The 26,396-nt window shown below is 50.2% G+C and overlaps 1 protein-coding gene across 1 annotated transcript in view; it reads right to left on the reverse strand.

Annotated features, from left to right (window-relative positions):
* The window catches only part of UBIAD1 (UbiA prenyltransferase domain containing 1), a 91,332-nt gene that overhangs the window by 17,072 nt on the left and 47,864 nt on the right, over positions 1-26,396 (reverse strand). The gene's annotated exons all lie outside the window — the stretch shown is intronic.

Raw genomic sequence — 26,396 nt, forward strand, 5'->3', positions numbered from 1 at the left:
AGGATGCACTTGAGGGGGCAGAGGGGGTGGGTGAGATGCGCTCTATATTGACAGATCCTCGACAATTGACCAGACAGATGGGGTCTGACATACAGGGACTGCAGTTCTATCAGCACGAGCAGCAGAACCAGTGGCCCTAATATAAACATCGGAAAACAGCATAGAGAAGAAAGTAACAATCTATTCTGACTTCGCCTACGTGAAGTCAACTGTGCACGCATGATGGCTCAGGAGAGGGTTCAGGAGAGCATACGGGACTCCAGGACAGCATACACTTTTACTGGGCAGATTGATCGACACACAGGTAGCAATAGTGAAGTGCCAAGCCCACACGAAAGAGGAAGATCCCATCTCGGGGAAACAAAGCAGGAGATTTTGAAATCAAGTGCACAGCAGATTTTGGGGAACAGTGGGAGCTAGGAGGAACCTCAAATGCAACAGGAATATGGTACTTAAGGAAGGGTACAATGTGCTGCCAGAATACATGCATTACTCACGTAATAGCATTTCCAACGATTGCATCTGCTTAGATTCACATGCTGTGCATATGGTCTGACATCCAGTGGTAACCACAGAGTACTGCATCTTGTCTTTTCGAGGATCGAAAGGGGACGTCAGCATAGGCGTGTCTAACACTAGCCCTATCGTGACGTGTAGTGTACCCAAAATCCCCCACATGCCAAGGTCCCTCAGATTGTATTTTGTCTGCCTTGAGGGAGCCAAAGGCTAATGCGAGAGTACATAAAAGAGAGAAAGTAGTAAGACATCTATGTTCCTTCCACCCGAGCGGGGGAGGAAGGGTGGGCGCATGTGAATCTAAGCAGATACAATCATCAGAAATGCTATTACGGTGAGTAATGCATGTCTTCTGATGCGTTAATCTGCTTAGAATCACATGCTGTGCATAGTCTAGCGAGCAGTACCCAGAGTTGGAGGTGGGTTGTGAGAAGGTACAGTAGTGAAAAGATTTCCAAGTACTGCTTGTCCCACCTGAGAATCAGACCTAGAATGAGTGTCTAGGCAATAGTGTTTTGTAAAGGTGTGTACAGAACTCCAGGTTGCCGCTTTGCAAATGGACTCTAGGGGAACATTTGCAATGAATGCTATGGAAGCCCCAGTGCCTCGAGTAGAATGGGCTCTAGGCATGAAGGGCAGTTCTCTCTAAGCAAGAGAGAAACAAAGCGTGATACATTTGACTATCCACCTTGAGATAGCCGAGTTAGAGATCCCCTTCTCTACCAGCTGCCACTGAAACGTAAAATTGGTTTGTTTTCCTCAGTGGTCTCTAACGGGTATAGGCTTCTTTCGCCCATGTTAGTGGTGCTCTGCAAAAAAGTGGGCAGTTCCATTGACTGGTTCACGTGGAATTTGGAAATAAATGTAGGCGCAAATCGAGGGCGAGTGCGCAGAACCACCTTGTGTCTATGAACAGCAACGAAAGGGTCTATTACTGAAAGGACCTGTAGTTCACTTACCCTTCTTATAGAAGTGATAACCACTGGGAAGGCTGTGTTATAGGTAAGGTCTTTTAGACTCGCCTTATGCATAGGCTCAAAGGGGGATACCATGAGTCTAGTCAGAACCACATTTAAGTCTCAACGGGGGGCTAGGTTAGAAACGGGGGATGAATCCTTTTAACCCCTTCCATGAAAGCCGTAATAACTGGTATATTCCACCACAACTCCTTTTGCTGTGACATAGTATAGGCCGAGAGAGCAGCCAAGTGAACCTTTAAGGAATTAAAAACCAGTCCAAAGTCCAGTAAGTGGGTCTGGTACACTACAATGAGAGTAGGAGAGACGTCAATAGGATTGACATGTAACGCTCACCTGATTCCCGTAGAGGCGCCGGTCTTGACTGGGCGTATACCGTATCTTCAAAGGTGATGTGTAACACACGGCTGGCTATTTGGGCTGGACCTCTGTGCACTGTATGTCTGGCTCGAAGAGTAAGATGTCTGCAGATAGAAAATGTGGGATTAATGAACTGGGTTGTTGAATGTCTCTCTCTTCTCTTCTCCTGTAGAACCCCAAAGGTTAACGCTCTCACCTTGGGTAAGTGAACGCCGTGCTCTCCATTTGCCTCGAGGCAGGGTGCTGTAACCAGTTTCTTCACTGGATAAGGGGAGCAGGCCTCTTGACTTCAGAGGACTGCTGTCCGTCGTTTACTGCACGAACGGTAAGTTTCGAGTAATTCTAATGTCTTTAAAGTCTTTAGTAATGATGTCTCTTGTTTTGCAGGGTTCCGGCGATGGCGGATGGCGGGCTGAAGTGAGTTGAAGATGGAGCCCGTGTGATGAATAGAAGCGCCTGGAAGCACGTAAGTAAGCGCTTGTTGCCTGCTTCACGATGCGCTCTAACTGTCTTTTTATTTTGCAGGTACAAGTTCGGGGCGGCTGCAGGGTGCCGGAATACCCACTGGGTTAGATGTGGAAAGGGGTAATGGCACGTGAGTATTAAAGTTCCCGAATGTCTTTAAACGCACCTTGTTTTGTCTTTCAGATGCGGGATGCAGCGCTGAAGGCCTCCGGAGCGTGCGAAGAGTTGGTAAGCTTTTGTCTTGCAGATGCCGGAATGCAGTGTGAAGACCTCCGGAGCGCACGAAGAGTAGGTAAGCCTTTGTCTTTCAGATGCCGGAATGCAGCGCGAGGCGTTGGTGACAGCCGATGGACCAGGTAAGTGAAGAGCCGTCACTGAAGACCGTAATGCTAACCTGTTCTTTCTTGTCTTTATAGGTGTTGCTGAAGACTGGATTCAGAATGGTAAGCCTTTTTCCTTAGGCCCAGGATCAGATGCAGAAGACACGATGAGCGTTCTGCTGCTGAGGATGCAGAATAACGCAAAGCAAGATTCATCCATCGGGTGTGGTTTAAATAGCCTCCTGTAGTGCTTAGGTGTCTCCTTCCACAGCCACGCCTAGGTAAGAAAAGAGTTCCTGCTTTCCAGAAGAGTTCCAGTGTTCTGAATCTAGGGAGTGGCTCCTGCCCCACCCAACAGGAAAAGTAGTTCCAAACAGAAGAGGATCAGAGACTCAACTGGCAGGCAAGTAAGCAGCATGGTCTGCTGCAGGTAAGTCCACCCAAGCATTATGAGCCCGGCGCTTCCAGCGCTGGGACTGGGCATATTTATGAGCCTGGTGCCACTGGCGCCAGGACTGGGTCCAAAAGGTCCCAATAGGGACTGGTTGGCACTCGGAACCTGGTTTATGGATCTGCTTCCAAGGGAGTTGGGAAAACCCTGACCTTTTGGAAGCAGAGATCATGACATGACACCCTTGGCATTACACAGATAACAGAGCGCTTCCATTTACTGCAATAGCAGCATCTTGTGTTGGGTTTTCTTGCTTCCCCGAATATGTCCATACACCTCTGAGGGAGTAGAAGGTGTCCAAACTCTATGACCTCAGGAGCCATGCCGCTAAGTTCAGAGTTTGCGGGCATGGGTGCAGCGTTTCTCCCCTGTCTTGAGATAACATGTTGTACGGGCAGGGCAGTTTCACAGGAGGGGAGAGAGACATCTCCATCAGATGAGAACCAGGGTTGGCGGGCCCACATGGGGGCCACCAGTATCATGGGGACTGGTTCCTAGTGAATCTTGTGCATCATCTTGTTGAATAAGGGAGTCTGGGGAAAAGCGTAAACAAATTTCCCTGACCATGCTATCCAGAGTCCGTTCCCCTTGGAGTGGTTCTGTGGGTACCTGGAGGCGTAATCCTGGCATTGGGCGTTCTCCAGAGTTGCAAACAAGTCCATCTCTGGGAAGCCCCATTCTGCGGAAAACGTTGGAGACGATGTCTTCGTGTAGTTGCCATTTGTACTCTATGGGCAGTGGGAAGTCTCTGCCTAGCACATCTGCCAGAAGATGGCGTTCCCCTGGAACATGTTGGGACAACAGAAACATCCTGCGTTTGAGAGCCCATATCCAAATGTTTTGGGACAGCTTGGATAGCCCTGGAGAGTATGTGTCCCCTTGTTTGTTTAGGTAGTACATGGCTGTGGTGCTGTCTGTCAAGATCAGGACGGTCTTCCCTTGTAAATGAGTCTGAAAGGCTTTCAATGCTTTGAATACTGCCAAAGGTTCCAACAGATTTATGTGATTGTACGCTACTTGTGGGGACCACACGCTGTGCACTGTCTACTGAAGCAGGCGAGGCCAAACCCCCCCCCCACCCCAACCCGTGAGATGAGTCGGCCGTGAGAGTGGCTTCTACTGCGGGGGGTGGTGAAGGTTTTCCCCTTCAAGAGGTTTACCCTCAACCACCATTGCAGAGAGAGAATGAGGGCTGGCGAGACAAGTACCAGATCTTCCCATTGTCCGCTGGCCTGACACCACTGGCTGTTGAGCCACTCTTGCATGGGACGCATGCGCAGACGAGCGTGAGGCACTAAGTAAATGCCTGCCGCCATAATCCCTATCAGTCACATGGCCTTGCGTACCGTCACTTCCCGACTGGCTACATACTGAGGGATCTGAAACAGCATGTTTTGAACCCTCTCGTTGGAGGGGAAGGCAAGGCAGCCTTTTGTCTGAATTAGAGCCCCTAGAAACTGTTTGACCTGACTGGGGTCTAGGCTGGATTTCTTCTCGTTGATGGAGAATCCCAGACTGAATAAGAGGTCTATTGTCTTCTGAGTGTTCAATAGGCATGTCTCGTAGGATTCCCCTGTTATGAGCCAGTCGTCGAGGTAAGGGTAAACCGGGATGGATAGTCTGCGCAGGTGTGCTGCCGCTACTGCCAGTACCTTTGTAAAGACCCTCAGTGCCGAGGCAATGCGGGGAATACCTTGAACTGATAGTGCTTGTCCTCTATCATGAACCTTAGGTATTTTCTGTGCTCTGGCAACATTGAAATATGAAAGTATGCATCTTTCATGTCCAGTGTTGCCATGTAATCCCCCCCGTTTCAACAGCAGGATTACTTCCTGTAAAGTGACCATACAAGACTTTTGAGGTTTGACAAACTTGTTGGCTGGGCGCAAGCCTAGCACAAGGCGCATGGTGAGATCCTTTTTGGGTACAAGGAAGTACACTGAATAAATACCCTTGTTTACCTGTAGAATAGGGACGGCTTCTATGGTGTCCTTTCCTAGAAGGGTCTGCACCTCTTGCAGTAGGATTCGCAGGTGGTCCGGGCGTCAGGCGTCTTGGTGGTCTGCTGAATTGGGGAGGTTGGGCAAATTCTATACAGTACCCGTAGGCGACCGTCTTGAGTACCGACTGGTCTGTTATCCCCTACCATGCAGTGAGGTAATCTGTTATTCGCCGCCCCCGACCGCAGTGGCACGGGAGGGGACCTGGATCCGAAGGTCATTTCTGACCAGAGGCCGGGGTGCCTCTGGGGTTGGAACCTCGGCCTCTACCTTTCCCACGCTGCTGTCCTCAGGGTGGATAAGTGGTGGAGGTATTAGACCCTTGTCCGGAATTCAAGTAATTTCCTGCATTATACTGGTTCTGGGGAAAACGAGATTGCCAAAGAAAGGACAGGCAGGAGCCACTTCCTCTAGGGGAAGGTTTCTGGGTAATCTGGTGAAGGGACTGGAGTGTTTCATGTTCTTTCTTGGCTGTTTCGAATGCATCGTCCACTGCCTTCTCAAACAGGTTGGTCTCTTCAACGGGTTTGTTTATTAGTGATGCTTGGGTCTCTGGTTTGAAGCCGGCGTTCCTGAGCCATGCATGTCTCTTGAGCAAGGTACCTTGTGCCAGGGATCTACCCGCTGTCTCGGCAGCATTCAGAGTGTTTTTGAGCACATTCTAGTTCACCTGCTTGCTCTCAGAAACGATGGCGAGCAACTTGGTCCGTGTAGGCTCTAGCACTTCTTGAAGGCCTTCTTGCAGAAGGTTCCACTGGACGTCTGCATAGCTGGCCAATAGCGTGGGTTTATTAGCTATACAGGTGGTAAATGCAGCGGCCGTTGTTATTCTTTTCCCCAGCGCATAAAGTCTCTTGGATTCCTTATCGGGGTGGTGCTTCTCCTGTACACAGGGGAACACCATCCAGTTTTCTAGTCGTGGTAACCACTAAAGAATCTGGAGTGGCAGGACTCTATGTAGGCAGGGTCGGTCGGAGAAGGCCGAAACGGCTTCTCCGCTCTAGGGTTCACAGCCCTGGTTTGTGCCGGTGTCAACAAAGAAGGTTCCAACCTTCTCTTGATTGGGTCCAACAAGGGGATGGCCTGGCTGGCCGGAGGTTTTTCTTGGAATATATCCTGCACGAAATCATAGTCTGGTAAGGCCTCTTGAGTGAGATCTGAAAGTGGTCAGCCGCCTTCTACAAGATGGCGGTGAATGCCATCTGGTCGTCCACTGGGAGGCTTGCCGGAGTGGGGGGGTGGGGGGATCTAAGCACAGGACATCGGGGTCTTGGGTGGGTGGAGGGGGACGTCCAGGGTACAGCATCAACCTGATGGCTGTCCTCCCAATTGTCCAAAAGACCTGTTTGATCACAAACATTGTTGTTTTCCAGAAAGGTGCCATCTTCATCCTGATCATAAGTGTCCATACCATCCTCATCTGTGAGGACACAAGTAAACTCTTCATGTAGATTCTCCAAGGTCCTTTGAAACTTAGATACAGGAGTAGCTGGAAAGTCTTTTTGAGGTCTCTTGGGAGCAAGGGCCTCAGAATACAAGACACATTTTTCTAATCTGTCCATACATCCCTCAAATTTCTCCCTGGTCCATGAGGATGAACCAGAGGGATCCAGGGGAGAAAATGGTTCATCATCTTCTTCCCTGTGGCATCAAGATTTTTCCCCTAATGTGCCCGACAAGGGCACAGGACTCAACGTAGTCCTGGCGGAGTTTGGGGCACTGCGGCGTGTCTTTCAACATGTCTCTCGGCCGTTCTTTGTGCTTCGTCGCCTCCTTCGACCGCTCCTTCAGTCTAACTGCCGAACTAATCCTAGCGATGCTCTCGGCAATGGTAGGAGAATCCGGGCGGTCTACCAGCTGAACCGGAGACTGAGCGGTCGATTTCGCCACCACCGGGACAAGCGGAGGCTGAGCGGTGGGTTGCGTGCCACCGGATGAACCGGGGGCTGAGCGATGGATTTTGCCGCCACCCGGGCTTTAAGGCGCGTCCTCCTGGAGCACTCAGACGTCCGTGTGTCTTTTAGTGTTAGCGCCCATTACTTTGGAATGCCCAGTTGCAGGTCGCGGTTGCGAGGAAGGCTGACGATCAGAGGATCCAGTCAAAGATTTTGACGGTTCTGTTGGCGCTTCGGCACGCTTCGACATAGCCGCCAAAGCAGACCCTTGGGTTGTGTGCTTGGTGTCATGATCGTGTGCGCCCCAGTCGTCGGGCGTTTGCCCCATAGTGTGACTCGCGTCAGGCCTAGTGGGGACGGGTATCGTGGACCGAGAGCGGTCCGCAGTTAGGTCAATGGCTTCCAATACAGAGGCCTGGTCATCGCTAGTTCCCCCCGCCCCCCTCATCACTTTCGGCTTTTGCAACAGCAGGGGGAAGAACATTCAGCCTGTAACATGCCGTAGGCCGCCCACCGCTTTAAGCAGTGCTCCAAAAGGGCCTTAGTGCGCAGGAGTCTACATGCCACGCAGCTCATTTATTTGTGGTCGAGGGACAGACAATTGTTGCACTGAGTGTGCTAGTACTTCCACAGATATTTGGCCCTGCACGAGGGACAAAATCTAAATGGCATCTTTTCCATAGCGAAGGACAATTAAAGCGATGACAAAATCCAGGGAGCAGAGACGGTAAAAGAGGAAAGGCATACTTGTAAAGGATATGTCCACCCCAACCCCACTCTCCCTACTGTGTAGGCCGGCCAGAAGGCTTGGCCACGTGGGCGGCCGTGCTGTCGGGATCAAAAGGCGGCAAAAGTCTGCAGCAGTCATCAGAGTTTTTTCACAGGATTCAACAGTCAAAGTGACTTAACGGGAATAATGACAAAGTTGATAATAATAACAACAACAATATCTCTATGTAAGAGCTCCGCATTAGGGCGACCAGTAATCTGGGCGGAAAAAAAAAACAATCTGAGGGACCTCGGCACGTGAGGGATTTTGGGTACACTGCACGTCACGCTACGGATAGTGTTACAGACACGCCTATGCTGATGTCCCCTTTCGATCCTCGGGGGACAAGATGCAATACTCTGCGGTTACCACTGGATGTCGGACCATATGCACAGCATGTGAATCTAAACAGATTAACAAGCATCAGAAGCACAGATTATGGAGTAGCAGGGAGCAGCACCTAAGGAAGAGAAGGAGCTTTGGGTAAGGAGGGGATGTTCAATGTCTGCAACAGATGCACTATGGATACAAGATAACACGGGGATAGTGGCGATGCCACTAGCATTATTGAACACAGCACTAACACAACTGCACTATCCAACACACAGGGAAGGAGGTCATTGCTACACACATTGGAGAAACATGGTTCTGCCCCAATCTAAATGAACATGTGGCTGAATTTGTGAGCAACTGCTTGACCTGCCAATAGTTTACAGCAGGGCATGCATTGAGAGTGGTGAGAGGAGCCATACCAAGACTAGTGGGTCCATTCTAGCATTTACAGGTGGATTATGTAGACATGATCCAACACCGACGAGGGTACCTCTATAGGATAGTGGTTGTATGCTCATTCTCCAGTTGAATTGAGGCTGGGCACTGTTCTTATGTCGACGCCCTTAGAGTGGCCAAGTTTCTAGGGGGGGGGGGGGGACGAGAGGCGTTCCCAAGATGGGACGTTTGTGGGGTCCTATGGTTCGACAATGGGCCTCACTTTGCCAACAAAGTGTTTCAGCATATCACATCATATTTGGGCAGCCGACACAAATTTGCCTGTGTGTACCACCCGCAAGCGATGGGGTGTGAACGCCTGAACGGCCTTCTCAAAGAGTGCATAGCCAAGACACAGTGGAGTACTAAAAATAATTGGCTGCACTATCTACCTCTTGCCTTGTTTGCATTGCGCAATAAGCCTGGGTCCGACCACCATTTAACGCCTGAGGTGGTGATTGGATGGCGCATGCATCTTCCCCTGACTCCTCCCACCAAAGCACGAAAGACTGAGAATAGTGCAGATGTGTAAAGTCAGGAAATTAATGAATACATTACTTCTCTGGTGGCTAGCTCTGCTTTTATCTCTCGCCAGATACAACGGCACCGGGGAGGCCCTGAAAACAGCGAAGAAAGCAACGAGGACAGCGCACCACAAGACTCTGGACCAAGAACTCTCTGAAAGTGGGTGACATTGTCCCCTTACATAACTTTATAAGGTGCTGGAATGCGCCTAGGTTCATCGGCTTACATATTGTGGAGAAAGTGGTCAACCGTTCTGTCAAACTAGAGGGCAAGACAGTCTGGAACCTCAGAAGTCAGACTTCAAGCCGACAAAGCAGCAGCCTCACCTGGCAACAAAGTCACTGTGACCGACCGGGCCAACGTTCAGCACCTAGCAGAGCTATAAACGCGTTCTGAACTCGCACGACTAGGGAGACCAGGTCATCAAATGGTCACACGCTCCAGAGCAGCAGAAGTAGAGACTGCAACTCTTGTGGATATCGATTAGGATACACTGTTCTTTTTCCCTTCTGCACACACAGAGCCTACGTGCAAGCCGATATCACTGTTACTGTTGTGTATTTTCATTTTGCCCTCTACCAGTCACCCAGATACCTTCTCCAACCAATTTGTCCACGCTGTAAGGAGACCCAACAGATTCCCAGCACGATCCCCTGGAGTACACGATCTTGCCTTTATAGAATATTTGGCCCAAACATACCCACAGCTTGAGCACGATGATCCCCCCCAGTACTTGCCACCCTAAGAGACCCATCAGTAAGAAAGTTGTGGGAAGAAGAGTTTACCTTTGCCATTAGCGATTACCTGGTCCGTGGGGCTTTAGGCCATTTACACTACTAACAAATGAACACATTTCTTTGCGCATTTCAGGCGGTCAACTATATCTTCAGGCTGTAAGGATCAAGCAGCCTAAGTGAAAATGAGGGAAACAAATAACATTATAATTATGTCGTGTCTATTACTTCCAAGTGGATTAGCAGGATTCGTATTCTGGCAATTATATTTTGTTGTCAATGCTACCGCTGTACCCTCTACTAACATCCCCCCAACCCAAGCAAGTTTAACGACCATGTCAGGTGGACAGTAGTAAACTGCTGTTAAGGTAAGGAGAGGTAAGCGCAGAGTTGACACAGACATGAATGGGGTTGACATGTATCTCACTGACACTGCCCGAGTGTCTAACAACATGTGGTACAAACACATGACAAAAGTAGGTAAGAAAACCAATGGGGAGATCGGTTCTGTCTGCTCTTTAATCTGCTACGCAATGAGTGCTTCCAGAACGTTCATAGCAACTGAAATACCTGCAGCAAGAGCACAATGCCTAATGTATCTGTTGATGGTGCAAACTCAAGGAAGATTTCAAGGGAAGACAACCACATTGAGATGGATGTCCAAAGGAACATTCCCATATGATGATAGTTACATAGAGACATTAGACATGATGAACACTTATTGGCAGCTAGATTAAGGTTTACAGTACATAACTGACAGACCTGAGAAGGGAGAAACAACAAAGACTATCACCTTGAAGGAAATGCCATGTCCCTCGACAAGAGTGAGGCAAACGGGAGGAGAGCCTGGTTGCTGGGAAAGACCACAGATACTAGTGTATGGTCAAGTAACATGAACGATGGATGGCAAGATGGAGTGGTGGGAAGCAAAGCACTGACACTAGCACAGTCATCAGTGAACAAGTTGCAGGAAGAAAACGTCAAATGCCTGAAAGAATGGGAAGCAAGTGCAAAGTTACTGACATAGGTGGAAAATCAAGCTGGGCAGAAGCTGATAATCCCTCTGAAGACACCAGCCGTGTGCTATCAGAACAATGGTGAAATTGAAGTTGGCGAGAACGTGAGGTGCAGAAGCACTGAGCAACTTGCAGCTATAAAGGCAGGAACAGCAGTGCGCATGGATCACTTTTGGGCTTGTGGATTGAAAGCATACGAGAAGCTGCCACCTGATTGGGGAGGAGTTTGCTCTTTGGTACACATCAATATGCCTTCGTTGGTTGTGCCAAGAAAGGATGTGAAGATTGACAAGTTCCCGAAAATGGACAACAAAAGAAAGGTTGTTTGAAGTGGCACCAACTGCCAAGGCAGAGAAGCAAGCAGGATTGAGCAGAGCGAAGAGAGGAGGAAATTACTTCTCATGAGCATCAGAAGCAGCACTAGATGAGGTTCCAGCAGAACATAGACTGTTCAGCAGGACGCAAATGTTCTTTGCTTCGATAATACCCTCTGTACAGACGTACACAAACACCAAGTGGTTACAGATCACTCGTGGGGAGATGATGGTAACGATTAATTCTACTGTCATTGGGTTCAACCCCATAAAGGAAGAGCTCAGAGCAATAAGGATGGTGGCGCTCTGAATAGATAAGTTCTGAACCTCCTCACAGCCATGGAAGGAGGTGTTTGCGCAAAGAAAGGGAATTCTTGTTACACATTCTTACCTGCCAACGACAAAGATAACAGAACTATCAGATGCAGTGGCACAACTGGCACAGATGCATGCCAAAATGGAAGATGAAGTAAGGGGGACAGGAAAGGACCAGAGCTGGATTGCGTACATATGGTCATGGATGCTATCATGACTGTCAGATGGACTAAAGGTGGTAATGGGAGCTCTTGTATTGGCAGCAACCTCAATGTGTGGGATCAAAATCTGCATGGCTAAATGCAAGAAAATAGCAGAAGAAGCTGTTGGAATGCAGGATCTGATGGGATGTAAACCGAGGTGGAACAAAGGATGAGATTGTTGCAGAAAGGGACAAGCTCAGAGAAAGAATTGCATAATGCCAACTATTCCCAACCAAATCCATGAAGCTGGACAACCCATTTGATCCCAAGTACCCTTGCATAATGCCAACTATTCCCAACCGAATCCATGAAGCTGGACAACCCAGTTGATCCCAAGTACCATGAAGGGAAGTGGGTTTGGTGCAACCCCAAAGGAGTGTGCTGTTACATGTACTGGTTGTTCGATGACCACACAAACTACCATGGGCACCTCGGAGGAATAACGAAGATATGGCAGCCAAGAGCAAAAAGACTGTCATATAAGGATGTGGTCGACAGGTCGACCAGAGGGGGGACTGAAGAGGGATGGGGAAGCCTACCATCCCGTCCCCCTCCTACGAAATCCATGATGCAGAAGGCGGGCAGAAAACACTGCAATAACCCATTCTATTTCGGACCGATTCCCAGTGGTCCCATGATTGACAAGTATGTTCGAGAGATACCCCCTCAGCCAATCATATCCCCCTCAAACCAACCCTGCAGACCAGGTGCGATGCGGATTTACCTCAGCGAGTATGAAGAGCCACAGGCCAGGATCAAAGACACCTCTATTGATAGCCTGGACTAAGCACCAAGAAACCATGTTAATGACGTTGTTAGAGACTCCACGACATAGCAGCGTTAGACATGAAGCACACGTGCCATCCGCACTTCAGGACACAAACGCACACTCGAATACATGAAGAACACAAGCGTACAGTCTTATTGTAGTGTACAGATACATATACATATTGCCATTGCTTTTATTATTTTTGCCAGTAGCCAAAACACAGAAACTGCAAGAGACAGATCATGAGCACAGCTGGCAAATGCTTACATGCAATTAACCGTATGGAAATGCAGGAGCACCTATGGGACCTGACAGAACCAAGTTTGACTAACCTATGGAAATGTAGTATAGTATGGACACTGTACAAACCGCATTATAAAGGTTTAGGAAAAGTACAGCAGGCCGCAGGCCCCTCAAAAAGAGACGAGCTAAGCTGAAATTGAGGCTGCAGAGAGAGCGAAACGTGTGAAACAGGACTCACAGCCAAGGCCAAGAGATACGGATGACATTCCAATCCACAGACAAGGGGACCAGCTGCAGAAACAGCTATTAAATCCTCATAATTCAGAGCTGCACAGCTCATATTCGTGGTGTCGAACACGTGACGCGGCTGAAGCAGACAATGGACAGCGGGCAGCGGTGGGAAAGGAGCACTGGCCGCAGGCTGCTAGAGACAGATGGCGACAATTCTGCAACAATATGTTACAAGCGTTGCCCCAAGCAGGAGAGCACTCACGTAAGCTAAGGTGGTGTACACAAGTTACAATGCAGACACATAATCATTCGTATTACCTTGAAGAGGTACAAAGAGCTGAGAACATGTTCGAATCCCAGGCCTGGGGATGTCAGCTCTAGCCAATCACAGTTTAGTATCCTAGGGGTGGGTAGCAACGGGCAAGAAGCAATGGTAAGTCCACCACACTGCAACTTCGTTATAGATAGTAACTTGGGGACGGACCAGGCCAATCACCTGACATGCTGGAGCCAGTAGAATAACATCTATATAGTCCACTATAGGTAGTATAATACTAAATATCCAATCCCATGGTCCGATACATTTTCTGGAGAAAGGCCCAGGTTGTGACATCACTCCTACGTAATGGGGTTGTAAAACCAGCCTGTGAGCCGAGGAAGAGCGAGATGTGCATGGATTTTCTCTGTTCCTGTTTGTTTTGCCTGCAATAAACCACAGTTTGAATGACATTGACTGACTCCTCTGTGTAAGGAGGGAGTCGGGCTCTGCAAGTCTGCAGACTTCCAGTGTCCCTCTGGCATACCTGGAAGTTCGTCTCAACAACACCAAGCCACACAGTGCTGCCAAGTAAAATCGGTGACGACGCAAAACCACTACAAACTACCCTAGATCAGCAAGGACTTTTGAGCGACCCAACCCCTTGCAACAAATGGAACTTCCCTTTGGGGCGCCAGGAAAAAAGTCCCCGAATATGAACAGGGAAATTCAACTTTCCCGCTGCCTTTGATATTCTGCAGCAGGCCCACATGGAGGAAGTGGGTAGGGCTTAGCCTGCTACTTGTAGCCTTGGCTGCCTTCAACACAATCCTGCTGGGGAAGATGGGGCCAGAGAACCAATTCACGGAGGGGGATAAAAGGAGACCACAGGAAACTGGAACAGTGGGTTATTCAGATGAGATCAGAGGAGTAGGTGGACGACCAAGCAACCACCAGGTGGGTGGAAGGAGCAGCGTAGTGTGAAGGAGATTTCTGGAGAATGTGACTGCACCTCCCCCTTCTCCCCCTTGCACTTCTTGTTCTTGCACTTGCACGATCTGAATGACACAAGGCCTAGAAAGTTCTCTTGTCCTCCTGTCTTCCCTCCCTTGTCGCGCCTTGAAACACTTGTGTACAGGCGCGTTATAAATGACTTCGATCATATCACAACATTGGCTAGTGAGTGAAACTGGTACTGCTATGCAAGTGTTCGTGAAAGCGTGGCACGTCTGGTTAGGAGGAGAGAAGGGGTGAATGTGAAGTGGAGTGTACGCGAAAGAGGGTGTCAGAGTTAGTGGTAGTAGTAGCGTCGAGGGAGTGGTCATTTGGATTTAGGAGTAGTAGTGTGAAGTGAGAACATGCACAAGAACTGGTCTTGCTGGACCAGAGGGGTGGACTGGCACTGAATCACAGAAGGTATGGGGAAGTTGGAGTGGGGTCTGGGCTGATGCTCTTTACTGGATAGTTCAGGTAATGCAGACCTATAATTAAAATTTTAAAAAAACATTAAAACACGGGGGGCTATGGGGTTGGGGGTGACAGGGAGTACAGACTGGCACACTGGGAATGGTAGTCCATAAGGAGGAGACACCACATCATGCTGATGGCTACCACTCAGCTGCTGGGGAGAACCCATACCCCAGGAAGGAGAAAGAGCAATAGCATGCTGGTGGCTATACCTCAAAGCCCTGAAGAGTATCACAAAGCAAGGAGGAGACCGTCAACCATGTTCTGGAGTTCTCCGAGATGCTACATGGGCCAGGAAACAGTAGAGGACAGAGCCTTCTGAGGCTTGTGCACAGCAAGCATAGGCATAGCTGGTAGAGGACAGTAACAGCCTGACAAAAACCATAGGAAGAGTGGGGTACAATTCTTGCTAGTAGGTTAAACACCAAGGCAAAGTGCAGAAAAAGATTTGTGTTGGTGAAACCAGGGAGCCTATGAAGGCAACCCGTGGACCATAGGGTGAGCTGCTAATGACATGTCTACCTCGGATGACTTGACCTTTACACTCTGGTGAATATGGGTCGCCCCTCCGAAGAAGCAGGTCTGAATGCAGGGTGTGCTAGGTTTGGTTACAATGAATGTACCTACATATTTGATTTTAGAGTGTAATTGGTTTGGGCCTTAACTCTGGGTATTCAGAGTCTTGGGCCTTTCCGAGGCCATGATGGAGGTCAGAACTCTTTGTCCCAATTGATCTTAGGCTGGACAAAGGTCAGTTATGGAACATTCTAAACTGCCTTTCATTAACAACTGTCCAGCAGTGAAGTACTGCGTTACTATACTTCTGCTTTCTAGGCCCATGTTCAGCACTAGGACAATCTCTGGAGGAGGGATGCCACTTTGCAAGCAAACAGCAATACAAGAAGAAGTTAGGCAGAGGTGGTACAGGAGAATTAAGCTACGTATTTTCAGCTTTTCCCTTTTTTTGAGTTCCTGTTTTGTTTGTTCATGCTCTAGAAGGACGTGATTAGGCCTAGAAAGTTTACCTATACTAAGAAAGGTTTTGAATCGTAACGTACTTCAACTGAGAGACTGGTAGCCCGACGCGACTATAAGCGTCCGTGATTTTCTTTTTGTTTCTTCTTTTTCAGCACAAGCGTGTTAGAGGAAGGAACCCCACATACAACATCATCCAGGGATTTGTTTCCCTGGCAACCAGGCAGCGTCAGGTTTCCCCTCGAGCAGAAGTTTGAATGGGCACAGTTACGCATGCACGCTACCTTCTCTTCCTGATCTGTGAGAGTGGAAGAAGTTGGCAGTAGATCCTAGGACAGGCAGCGCAAGGACCACTTATGCCGTTATTCAGGTGCAGGCTGTGCAGAGACTGGTCTCTTGACTACTGGAGACATTTGACCTCTAAATTTAAAGCACGGGTAGCCCAGCGACAAGAAATTATGTTTGCATAAAGTTTCAGCAAACTAGCCCTCTGCAGCACAAGAACTGGCAAAGCCAAAAGTACCATTGTTTTCGGCAGAGAGCTGAATTATTCGTAAACAAGTTCTTTCTTTATTTAGGTCCATATTAGTAGCTCTTCAGGAAGCAGTTCAAATAAGGAAGATAACAGGTCAAACAGTTAAACAAAGCCATATTAGTGTGCAACTAAACACACAATGATTTCGAATTCTGTCATGGCATAAGCAGAGGGATTTCAGGTACTGAGCACTACATGTTTGATGAGATTTTGTGGAAATAGGGTAGAATGTACCTTGGAATTAACTAAATGTTGCTTTTCTTTCTCGTCCCTGCAGATTCCCACCTCAGTAGAAGCGTGATTTTATTTTATTTTTTCCACTTCAACTTCCCCATCCCCTTTCCCTGAGGGGTGTTCCAGGCTCAGCTGTAAAAAAGTGAGACATGACCTTGGAGGTCTGTGGGCTTCAGCAGCTTCCGCGGACAGCTCAAGACTTGCCAACAGCCAACCTGCTAGAAATGATGGACAGCCACCAAGATGAGTCACAAAGCTTTAGGGAAAAATGAGAGGGGGGAAACCCCTTCCAAATTCTAAGAAGAGACGGAGAGCACCAAGTTGCTGTCGAGAAGCAATTGGTTGAGCAATATGAATGTTCTGATTACTTACCGGTAATCTTCATTACTCCTAGTCCTACTCTTCCTCGTCACAGTACTTACCCCATGAGGCACCCGCCTCCAACACAGGACCTTCTTCTATTTCTTCTTATTTCTATAACTCCTCCCCCACACCCACGTCACTTAGTTTCATATTACCAAGCCGTAGCATGGGACCTTCCCCGCAGGGAGGGTGAGGAGGGTCGTCAGTACTGTGACGAGGAAGAGTAGGACTAGGAGTAATGAAGATTACCGGTAAGTAATCAGAACATTACCTCCACGTCCACTCTTCCTCGTCCCAGTACTTACCTCATGAGGTATACCAAAGCAACAAACGGGGAAAAAGGTCCCAAAGAGAGACAGAATCAAAACAGTGCAGAAACACACACCTTTAACAACTCCAATTTTACATCCCCACAGACAAAACTCCAACCCCGAAGGAACCAACCCCCGAGTGGGAGACATTCAACCTATAGTGGTTGATGAAGGTGCTCTGATCAGCCCAAGTGGCAGCTCTACATATCTCCTGTAGAGAAACCCCCCTAGCATCGGCCCATGAGGCCGCCAAACCTCTGGTGGACCGCCCCTGAACGTGCGCAGGCACAGGCAGGCCTGAAGCCACATAGGCCATGGAGACCACAAGACGGATCCATCGGCTAATGGACACTACAGTGCCTTACGCCCAGCCCCAGCCGGGCCAAAAGTAATCAGAAGACTGTCAGAGCGGCGGAAAGGGGCAGTTCTAGCCAAGTACTCCAACACCGCCCGCCGCACATCAATGTTATGCCAAGCCACTTCCTCTGGCGTTTGCGGATTTTGAAAAAAGGCAGGGAGAACCAGATCCTGAGAGGTGTGAAAACGAGAAACAACTTTAGGGAGAAACTTCGGATCACACCTCAGCACCACCGAGTCCGGCAGAACCCTCAGGAAAGGGGGGGTGACATAACAGAGCCCCAATCTCCCCAAGCCTACGGGCAGAAGTTATGGCATTCAGAAAAGAAGTCTTCAGCGTCAGATGTTTCATATAAGTTTCGGAAATGGGCTCAAAGGGAGGCCCTTGAAGAAAAGAGGGAGATCCCAAGGAGGAAGCCCCTTATAAGTACAAGGACGGGAAGAAGAAAAACCCCTGAGCAACTTCCCCACCAACACCTCCCCATCCAAGTGCCCATCAGAGTCCCCCAAAAGGAATTTTATGGAGGCCCACTGAGAGCGAAGCGTGGAAACCGCCAGGCCCTTGTCAAACCCATCCCAGAGGAATTGAAGGATAGCGGTGAGGCCAGAACGCAGGGGAGGGATCCCAGACCGCCCACACCAGTCCCGGAAATGGCTTCAATGTCTGCCGTAAGCCTTCAGAGTGGAGGGTCTAAGAGCATTCATTATGGAATCCACCACAGGACCAGAAAACCCCTGAGAGATCAGCCTAGCCCGTGCAATATCCACACTGCCCTTTGTATCTGGCGGACCCCCAACCGTAGCTCCCCCAGAAGGGGACAAGGCCACTTCGGAACCAGCCAAGGCTCCTGGCACCGAAGCTCCAACAGAGAGGGGAACCAATTCCGGCGGGGCCAGTACAGAGCGAACAACAATACAGTCACCCTGGATATTCTGATGCGCTGAACCACCCGAGGCAGAAGAGGAATAGGTGGAAAAGCATAAAGGAGACCCTGAGGCCACTGCACAGAGAGGGCATCCACCCCCCACGCACCCTCTGTCTGAAAACGAGAGCAGAAGAGGGGAACTTTTGCTGAGGCTGGAGACGGAAACAGGTCCAGAATAGGGGTCCCGAACCCGACACAGATCTCTGCAAAAACCTGGGTCGAGAGGACCAGTTCCACCGAGGAGGGAAACCGGCGGCTGAGTAGATCTGCCCGAACATTGTCCACCCCCCTGATATGTGAAGCCACCAGGGACACCAGATGTGATTCCCCCCAAGCACCTATATGAGCTGCCCGGGCATTCAAGGAGCGGCCGGAACCCCCTTGGCGGTTGACGTAAGCCAAAGCTGTCGTATTGTCTGTCTGGACCAAAACTGCCCGGCCCATCAGCAACCTCCTGAAGTACACCAGAGTCCGGAGAATGGCACACAACTCTCGCCAATTGGATGTCCGATGGCTCTCTTCCGGATCCCACAACCCCTGAGCAGAGAGGACTCCCAACGTAGCTTCCCAGCCCCTTCCACTGGCGTCGGTAGTAAGTGTGGTCACAGGAGGAATGATCAGGGACACCCCAGCCCGTAGTTTCGGAACCCTCAACCACCACTGCAGGGACACCCGCAGCGCCAGAGACACCGGAATCAAAGCCTCGAAAGCTTGAGATGAAGGGAGCCAGTGGGAGAGAAGGTAGGACACCAGGGGGCGTAGATGAAGACGGGCACAGGGAACCAGAAACACGCAAGAAGCCATGTTCCCCTGCAATTTCAGCAATAGGCGGGCCGGGACATACTGCCTCCCGAGAACCCTGCCCAGAACAGTCAGCAAGCGACGGACCCTCTCCAGGGACAGGAACACCTTCCCCATCCTGGTGCAAACCTGTGCACCAATGAAAACTAGATCCTCAGAAGTTGGGACTTCTGTCAGTTCACCAGGAAACCCCAGTCCTGCAATGCCTGGCAGACCAATCAGAGATGAGAAATGACAGTCTGCCGGCAGGACGCTTGGATCAACCAATCGTCCAGGTAGGGAAATATCTGAATGCCCCGCAGATGTAAGTGTGCCACCAGGGGAGCCACCAGCTTGGTGAAAACTCTGGGGGCAGATCGCAGTCCGAACGGGAGCACCCTGAACTGAAAATGTCGGGATCCCACTGCAAAGCGGAAGAACTGCATGTGCCAGGGACGGAGAGCCGCATGGTAATAAGCATCCTGGAGATCCAGAGATGTCATCCAATCCCCCTTTAATAACATCGGAAGAATGTTCTGTAAAGTCTCCATCTTGAAGTGTTCCTTTTGGACGAAGCAGTTCAGGGCTTTGAGGTCCAGAATTAGACGGTACTTCCCCAAAGGTTTGGGGACCAGGAACACCCGTGAGTAGAACCCCTGACCCTGCACAGGGAGAGGAACGGGCATGATGGCTGCCTTCAACACTAATTCGGAGAGCGTGGCGTCCATGGCCAACCTCTTGAGCCGAGACCTGGGAACCACAGTCCGAACCATGCAATGCTGGACAGGAGGAGACAGGAAATGCACTCGACACCCCCATTGTACTATGTCCAGAACCCATGAGTCAGAACACAACCTTTCCCATACTGGAAAAAACTGCCGGAGCCGCCAGCCCACCAGCAATTCCAAACCGTCAGGACTTAGGTGCCGGCCCAGGAGGTGAAGAGCGTGGAGGACCCCGACCCCCCCTAGCTCTCCGAAAAGAATGTGATGTGGAGCCAGGAAAAGACCTGCTGGTCACTGGAACAGCCCCAGAGGAAGATTTCTTGGCAGTTGAAGGAGGCTTGCGTCGAAGTTTGTCCGCCCTAAAATCTTTGTGCACCTTATCCTCAAGGCAATCACCAAAACGCCTGGACCCAGTGAAAGGAAGTTTCAGGGCAGCCGCCTTCTGAGACCCATCAGTCTTCCAGTCCCTTAGGTGCAAATGCCTCCGGGCAGATATACCAGCCCCCATGGCCATGGCTGAACCACGCACCCCATCAAAAGCCAGATCGGCCAAAAACGCAACCTGTCTCTGCATGTCTGTAAGCAATGGGGCACAATCAGAGCCTTCATTGACAGCCTTTTTCAACTCCCTGAAACCATTCAACAGTGTTTCAGCTGTGTAGGAACCATAGATATTTGCTTGAAGGGCCAGATGCGCCCCTGCATGAACCTTCTTAAGGCCGGAATTAACTCGGCGGTCCACTGGATCCCGGACGGCCGCCTCCTCGGCCGACATAGAGGAGCGACCCACCAGGCTGGCGAGGATATCGTCGACCTCAACTGGATCAGACAGCAGAGTCTCGCCCTTCAAAGGGTAAAGTTTGGACATGAAGCGGGGCATTGCAATCTTCTCCGGGTCATGCCATTCCCGGAGGATTTTTTCCCGGATATCGGAAACCAATGGCAACCCCTTCCTATGTGTATGCCTATACTGGCGAATAAAAGGGTCGGCCCCCTCCACCGGCACCAGGGGCTCTGAAAATCCCATGCAATCCCCAACTTGAGCCAGCACCTCCTCCACTCCCTCTCTGTCCAGATACTTCCCTTCAGCATCAGCCGAAGAGGAACAAGAAGAGGCCGATGACTCAGCGCCAGAAGAAGAGGAGGATGAGGAAGACAGACGCCTGCGCTTGTGTCCATGAGCACGTGTGCGACTCCCTCTACGATGCTTAAGCAGCTTCTTCAACTCCTTTCTGGTCAGGGAAAAACGCTTAGCCTTCTTCTTTCTCTTTCTGTGTAAATCAGGAGAAGAGGAAGACGAAGACGAAGAAGATAGGACCAGATGCCTGCTCTTTGCAGAATGTTTTCCCATGTTGAGTAAGCTCAAAAACAGTGACCAAGGAAGGCTGCTTCACCAAAGACCCCTGTACACCGAATCAAGGCTCCACATACAAACAATTGCTAACGTGCCTCTCCCACATTCAAATAGAGGCCAGAAAGAACAACAACCAATAGGAACAACATCAATTAATTCCTATGGCAACATGCCTGCAGCACCAGAGGAGGAGGAGCCCACCCTCCTCCGGAGCACGTGGCTCAAACAAGAAAAAGGAGCCGCCAATCCGTGCCCAGCCGCCCATGCAGCATGGCCATGCAACAGGAAAAACATGCCCCCCCTTCTCCTTACCTTAACCCGGGTGTGTTCTCCCAGAACCCGGGCCACGATGCCCTGCGCTGGCCAAAGCCCAGCAGAAACCAGGCAAGGCAGCCTGACTCAACCGGGTCCCAAGCCCCGCAGGGAACCCAGGAGTCTTGCCACACCTGAAGGAGCCGAAGGCCCCGCCACACAGCCCCACCAGGGGGCCAGCATTCGGAGCTCCCCAGCGCCGGGAAGAAAAAACAAGCCCAACCTGCCGGAAGCAGGAAAAATTAAACTAAGTGACGTGGGTGTGGGGGAGGAGTTATAGAAATAAGAAGAAATAGAAGAAGGTCCTGTGTCGGAGGCAGGTGCCTCATGAGGTAAGTACTGGGACGAGGAAGAGTGGACGTGGAGGTAATGGACTGCGAAGAATAGTCCAGCTCAAGCGAAGCAGGGTGCAGCAGCAAGGAAACTGGCTAAAAAGGGCAGATCAAGGCAGGGACAGAATGAGAGGAATTCAATGGAGAAAAGGAAAGATGAAGAAGGAATAATATTGGGGGTGGGGTGAGCGTTGGAGAAACTAATTAAAGCAACATAAAAAGGGAGGGGGAACATCGATGTGAAAGACCAAGCATTTCCCAGCAAGGTGCATGGAAAATGGCATTCGATGCTCAATCCAATGTGAGATGCTGGAGACCGGTCCGTCCTTTAGATCTGTGAGACTGATGTGTCTCTGCCACCTCTGACCCGGAAGTGGAAATCCACCATCTTTGAAAAGGGCAGATCATGGTATGGCTATCGTTTTGTTGAAGGGGCAGGGAGCCGAACAACTGCGATGAAACTGTGGCGGGTTGCCAGGAGTTGTCGGAAACCCTGTATTTTCGAACCAGAAACTACAGAAAAAAACAATACGTTGAGCTCCAGATCACTAAGACAAAGTACACCCAGGAGTGTACCGAGTGCTATTTCTATGGACTGTAATTTCAATTATGATGCAAGATGGGCACTATACCCCTGGGAAATTAGACAACAGGTCCATTTAGGGATCCTAGATAAGAACTCTAGGTCCTTTAAAATAAGACCATATACACTGATTAGTTTTCCCTCTTGGACTTAATCCATACATTTTACAGATACAGCTGCATTTCCTAAGCATTTAGGCATGCATTTCATTTTTTTTTTATCCCAGAGCAGGTCAATGGTGGAGAGGACACTGCTTTAGAAAAGTCAGAGAAACCAAGAGTACTAGTGAAAGCTACACCTTTTATTGCTAGTCCTGCCCCCTACACAGTTACAGTATCAAGCTAGATAGGCCCTCCTGTTGTGTTGGAGAAACTCTACCAGAACCCATGGGCTTAATTCCAAACAAAACAGGGGGCCCACAGCGCCAACAACAAGAGCCCGACAGAGCCAGAGCCAGTGAGGTGGAGGTGGCGAGCCCGGAGAGTGCAGCGGCCCACCCATACGGCAACCCCAAGAGTTGCCAGCGGTCCAGCCGGGTACTTCAGGCAAACAGAAGCCTGATACATGAAGGGCACCCGTGGTTGGTGGGAGACTGACACAAAAGAGTGGGCAGCCTAGTGCTCGCCGGATTCGGATGCCCAGGAGAGGGGCGACAGTAGACATCCCACAGCAAAGGGGCCGCAGCAACCGAACAAAGCTGCCAGCTTTAATGCCCCCACCGTCGGCACCCCCCGCCGACCAGCACGGACGAGAGCTGCGCCAGTGGGAGACCCGCCCCAGGCTCTGGAGACTGCAGTGCCGGGTGAGTCAGCTGCTCCTAAGAGCAAACACAGCGGGCTGCCTGGTGTCATCGTCACTCAACGGTAGGGTGGAATACCCTACTCCCCACACCCCCAGGCGCTCTCTCATGATCAGCGGTGGCAATCCTGGGTGACGTGAAGAGGCAACGGAGACTCGGCAGCCAAAGGATCTCGCGCTGCCGTACACTTCCCTGCTGCAGCTAACCAATCACAGTGAAACCCAACAGACAGCACTGGGGTCTGCAGCAGCCCTCTGCATTCCAGGCACACATCAGGGGCTGGAGGCAGTTTGGAGCCGACCCCCCCCCCGGCACGCATCAACACTCTGGGTGTAAATCAGCAGGCAAACTCTGGCTATAAAAGCAGCAGCCGTGGAAGGTAAAGCCACGACAGAAGGGTAAGATTGACACTGCCACGCAACTCCAAAACTTTGCAATCAAGTGGGGGAAACTCAGAGCATCATTCGTGTGCAAAACGCTGTCGGAAAGAGGAGAGCATTATCCCTGGGCACGTGGTATAGGAAAAGTCGCTGGCTGGATCCCACTAACCCAACAGTCAGCTGAAATCCCACCAGATCATTCCCCACATGGCTGGAGGGAGTAGTGTCCAATGAAAACGCCCAGGCTCCAACAAAGCTGGCGAATGCACGACGAAAGCCGTACATAAGAAGAGAGCTGGCTGCCAGGCTGGGAATAGGGGCAGTAATGGCTGTGCCAACCAACTGAAAGGCACTCAAACTTTGCAGCATACAGCTGCAGCAAAGACCCAGTCGAGCGCACCCCTTCCATAAAACTGCTCACAGGTGACCAACAAGTGTTATCCGGCTTTCCCACTAGAAACGGGTTGTCTGAAGAATTTGTGACACTGGGGCGATAACCTGCCATCCTCTGTACTGGTGACGGCAGACTACACTAGGAGATACTCGGGTGTAAGGAATCGAGGCATCTCTTAGGGAACTCCCCTATTAACACAGTTCCTCGAAAGTGAGCTGAAGTCCTGCAATTGAACCAACACGACGAGTGAAGCGATACGACTCTGATCCTCGGAGTGGTAAGCAGCACTGACCCAGGCCGGAAGACCGGCGAGACACCTAACAGAGACTGCTGCCGGCCCGAACTTCCCAGTGGGGTGCCTAACAATACCACTGAATAATCCGGACTGTAGCCCGCACCAGGTAGAGAATAAAGACCACACCTGCGACCATACTCCAGCAAGTTGAAGCGTCACAGGGGACATCATTAAATCGAATCTACATCACTGCTCCCCTGCGGAGGTGGGGCTTTCCTAGCTCCTCCAATTTCTCCTGGCCACACAACACTGACCCCAAGAGCGACAGTCCCCGAATATGGGGAAGTCAGATAAACTACAGGGGAAACTCAATTTTGAAAGTGGACCCTCCACCAAGACCCCCAGGTTGCAACCTGAACCCAGCGAATCAATGGCAGAGACTGAAGAGGGCACAGGGCAGACCCCGCAGAGAGACATCCGAGTAATCCTGTTAGATCTCAAGGCTTGCATCGGAGGCCTCGACAGCAAACTAGACTCACTATCCTCAAAGGTCGATCTGCTGCAACACTAACTAGATAAACATGGCGAACGTTTGGATACAGTCGAGCAGAGGGTTAGGGGCTGGAAGATGGGAGTACCGCACTTGTGACCAGAGTGTCAGCACTAGAAGTCCAGGTGAAAGCCGTAACAGCCAAGAATGAAGACTTGGAGGGGAGAACTGGACGCAACAATATTCTCTTGGTCGGGTGAGAGTGCGGCAGACTCTTCACAAAATGGAAGAGTTTGTAGAGGCCTTGTGCAAACAACTGTTCGGAGAAGCCGCCCAATCTCAATTGTTTGTGGTTGAAAGAGCCCACTACCCGTCCGATAACAGGAGGGCCCACTCCCAATTATCGCGCGGCTTCTCAATTATAGAGGCCTCGACACAATCCTCCCACTGGCCAGAGAAAAGGGGCAACTCCAGTACGACAGTGACAAAATTCAGATATACCCAGATTTCTCATCAGCGTTGCAGGCGTCACAAAGGTCCTTCACAGGTGTGAAAAGATGTCTGAGAGACTGCATCATAGCATACTCCATGTATTCCCAGCAACACTTCGTGTTCAGCATGCGGGAAAGACACAATTCTTCACTTCGCCAGAGGCTGCGAGCGCCTTCCTAGATGAAATAGGCAGCCGCTCACCTCACAATCGACTGAGACCCAGGAGAGATGAACGAGACCAGAGAGACCCAGACTGAAACCGCACTGCATGTAACACACAAGGTAGCAATACTGTCAACGCAAAGATTTATGCCGGTTATATCCAATTACGAGGAGACGTAACGAGGCGAACACATTTATATTAAACATATCTCAAATAAATGACCTAAAACCACGGGTGCACCTATTCCCTAGTTAGAAAGGGAGTTGGCAGACTCGGCCAGGCACTAGCGCCCAAAGCTCAGCATTGTATAAGGGACCCGGTTTAAGGGAGCAGGTAACATTAACGGGTGGGTTGGGGGTTGCCTGTGGGGGAGGGGCAGAGGGGACGAGGGAGGGAGGAAACAAACAATGGGTATGAAAGGGGAAGTTGAGGGGTAGTTATAGTTGTCGGCGGTCCAGTTCCCGGAAATCCACCCCACTGACATATCCTATGGAATGAGAAAAGCTCACTCGCATCAAGAAAGTGATGGTCGGAGAGATTCAAATCACTCCGAATAGATATACCAGGGTCTGATGGGGTTCAAGGTAGCAACTGGAACATAAGAGCGGGGAATAGCCCTGCCAAGATTCAGAGAGAATATTTTAAGAGGCACAACATTGATATGGTTCTAATACAGGAAACCCGCCTTGCTCCTTCCTCTGAGGGCAGATGGGGTGCAAGTCGGGGATGTCATAGATACTTTTCCTCATTCTCGTCCTACGCTAGGGGAGTACCAATCCTGATAAATAAGACAGTGAAGTTCCGGCTGATATCAGTGGCTAAACACAAAGCTGGGAGGGCAGTACTGGTGCATGGGGTACATGAGGGAGTTCTGATCTTCCTGGTAAACTCATACGGTCCAAATATAGACAGCACAAATGCATTTGATTGGGAGATGATGCAATTAACTGGGTTACAAACAGCCACGATCATCTGGGGAGGAGATCTGACCACCACCTGGACCCCCTGTGAGACAAATGAGGTGCGACCGAGCGGAACGACCAAAGTGAGCCTTCAGATACA

This window comes from Ambystoma mexicanum, chromosome 8 (assembly GCF_040938575.1).
Source record: "Ambystoma mexicanum isolate Mex_15411 chromosome 8, UKY_AmexF1_1, whole genome shotgun sequence".
In the NCBI taxonomy this organism is placed as follows: Eukaryota; Metazoa; Chordata; class Amphibia; order Caudata; family Ambystomatidae; genus Ambystoma; species Ambystoma mexicanum.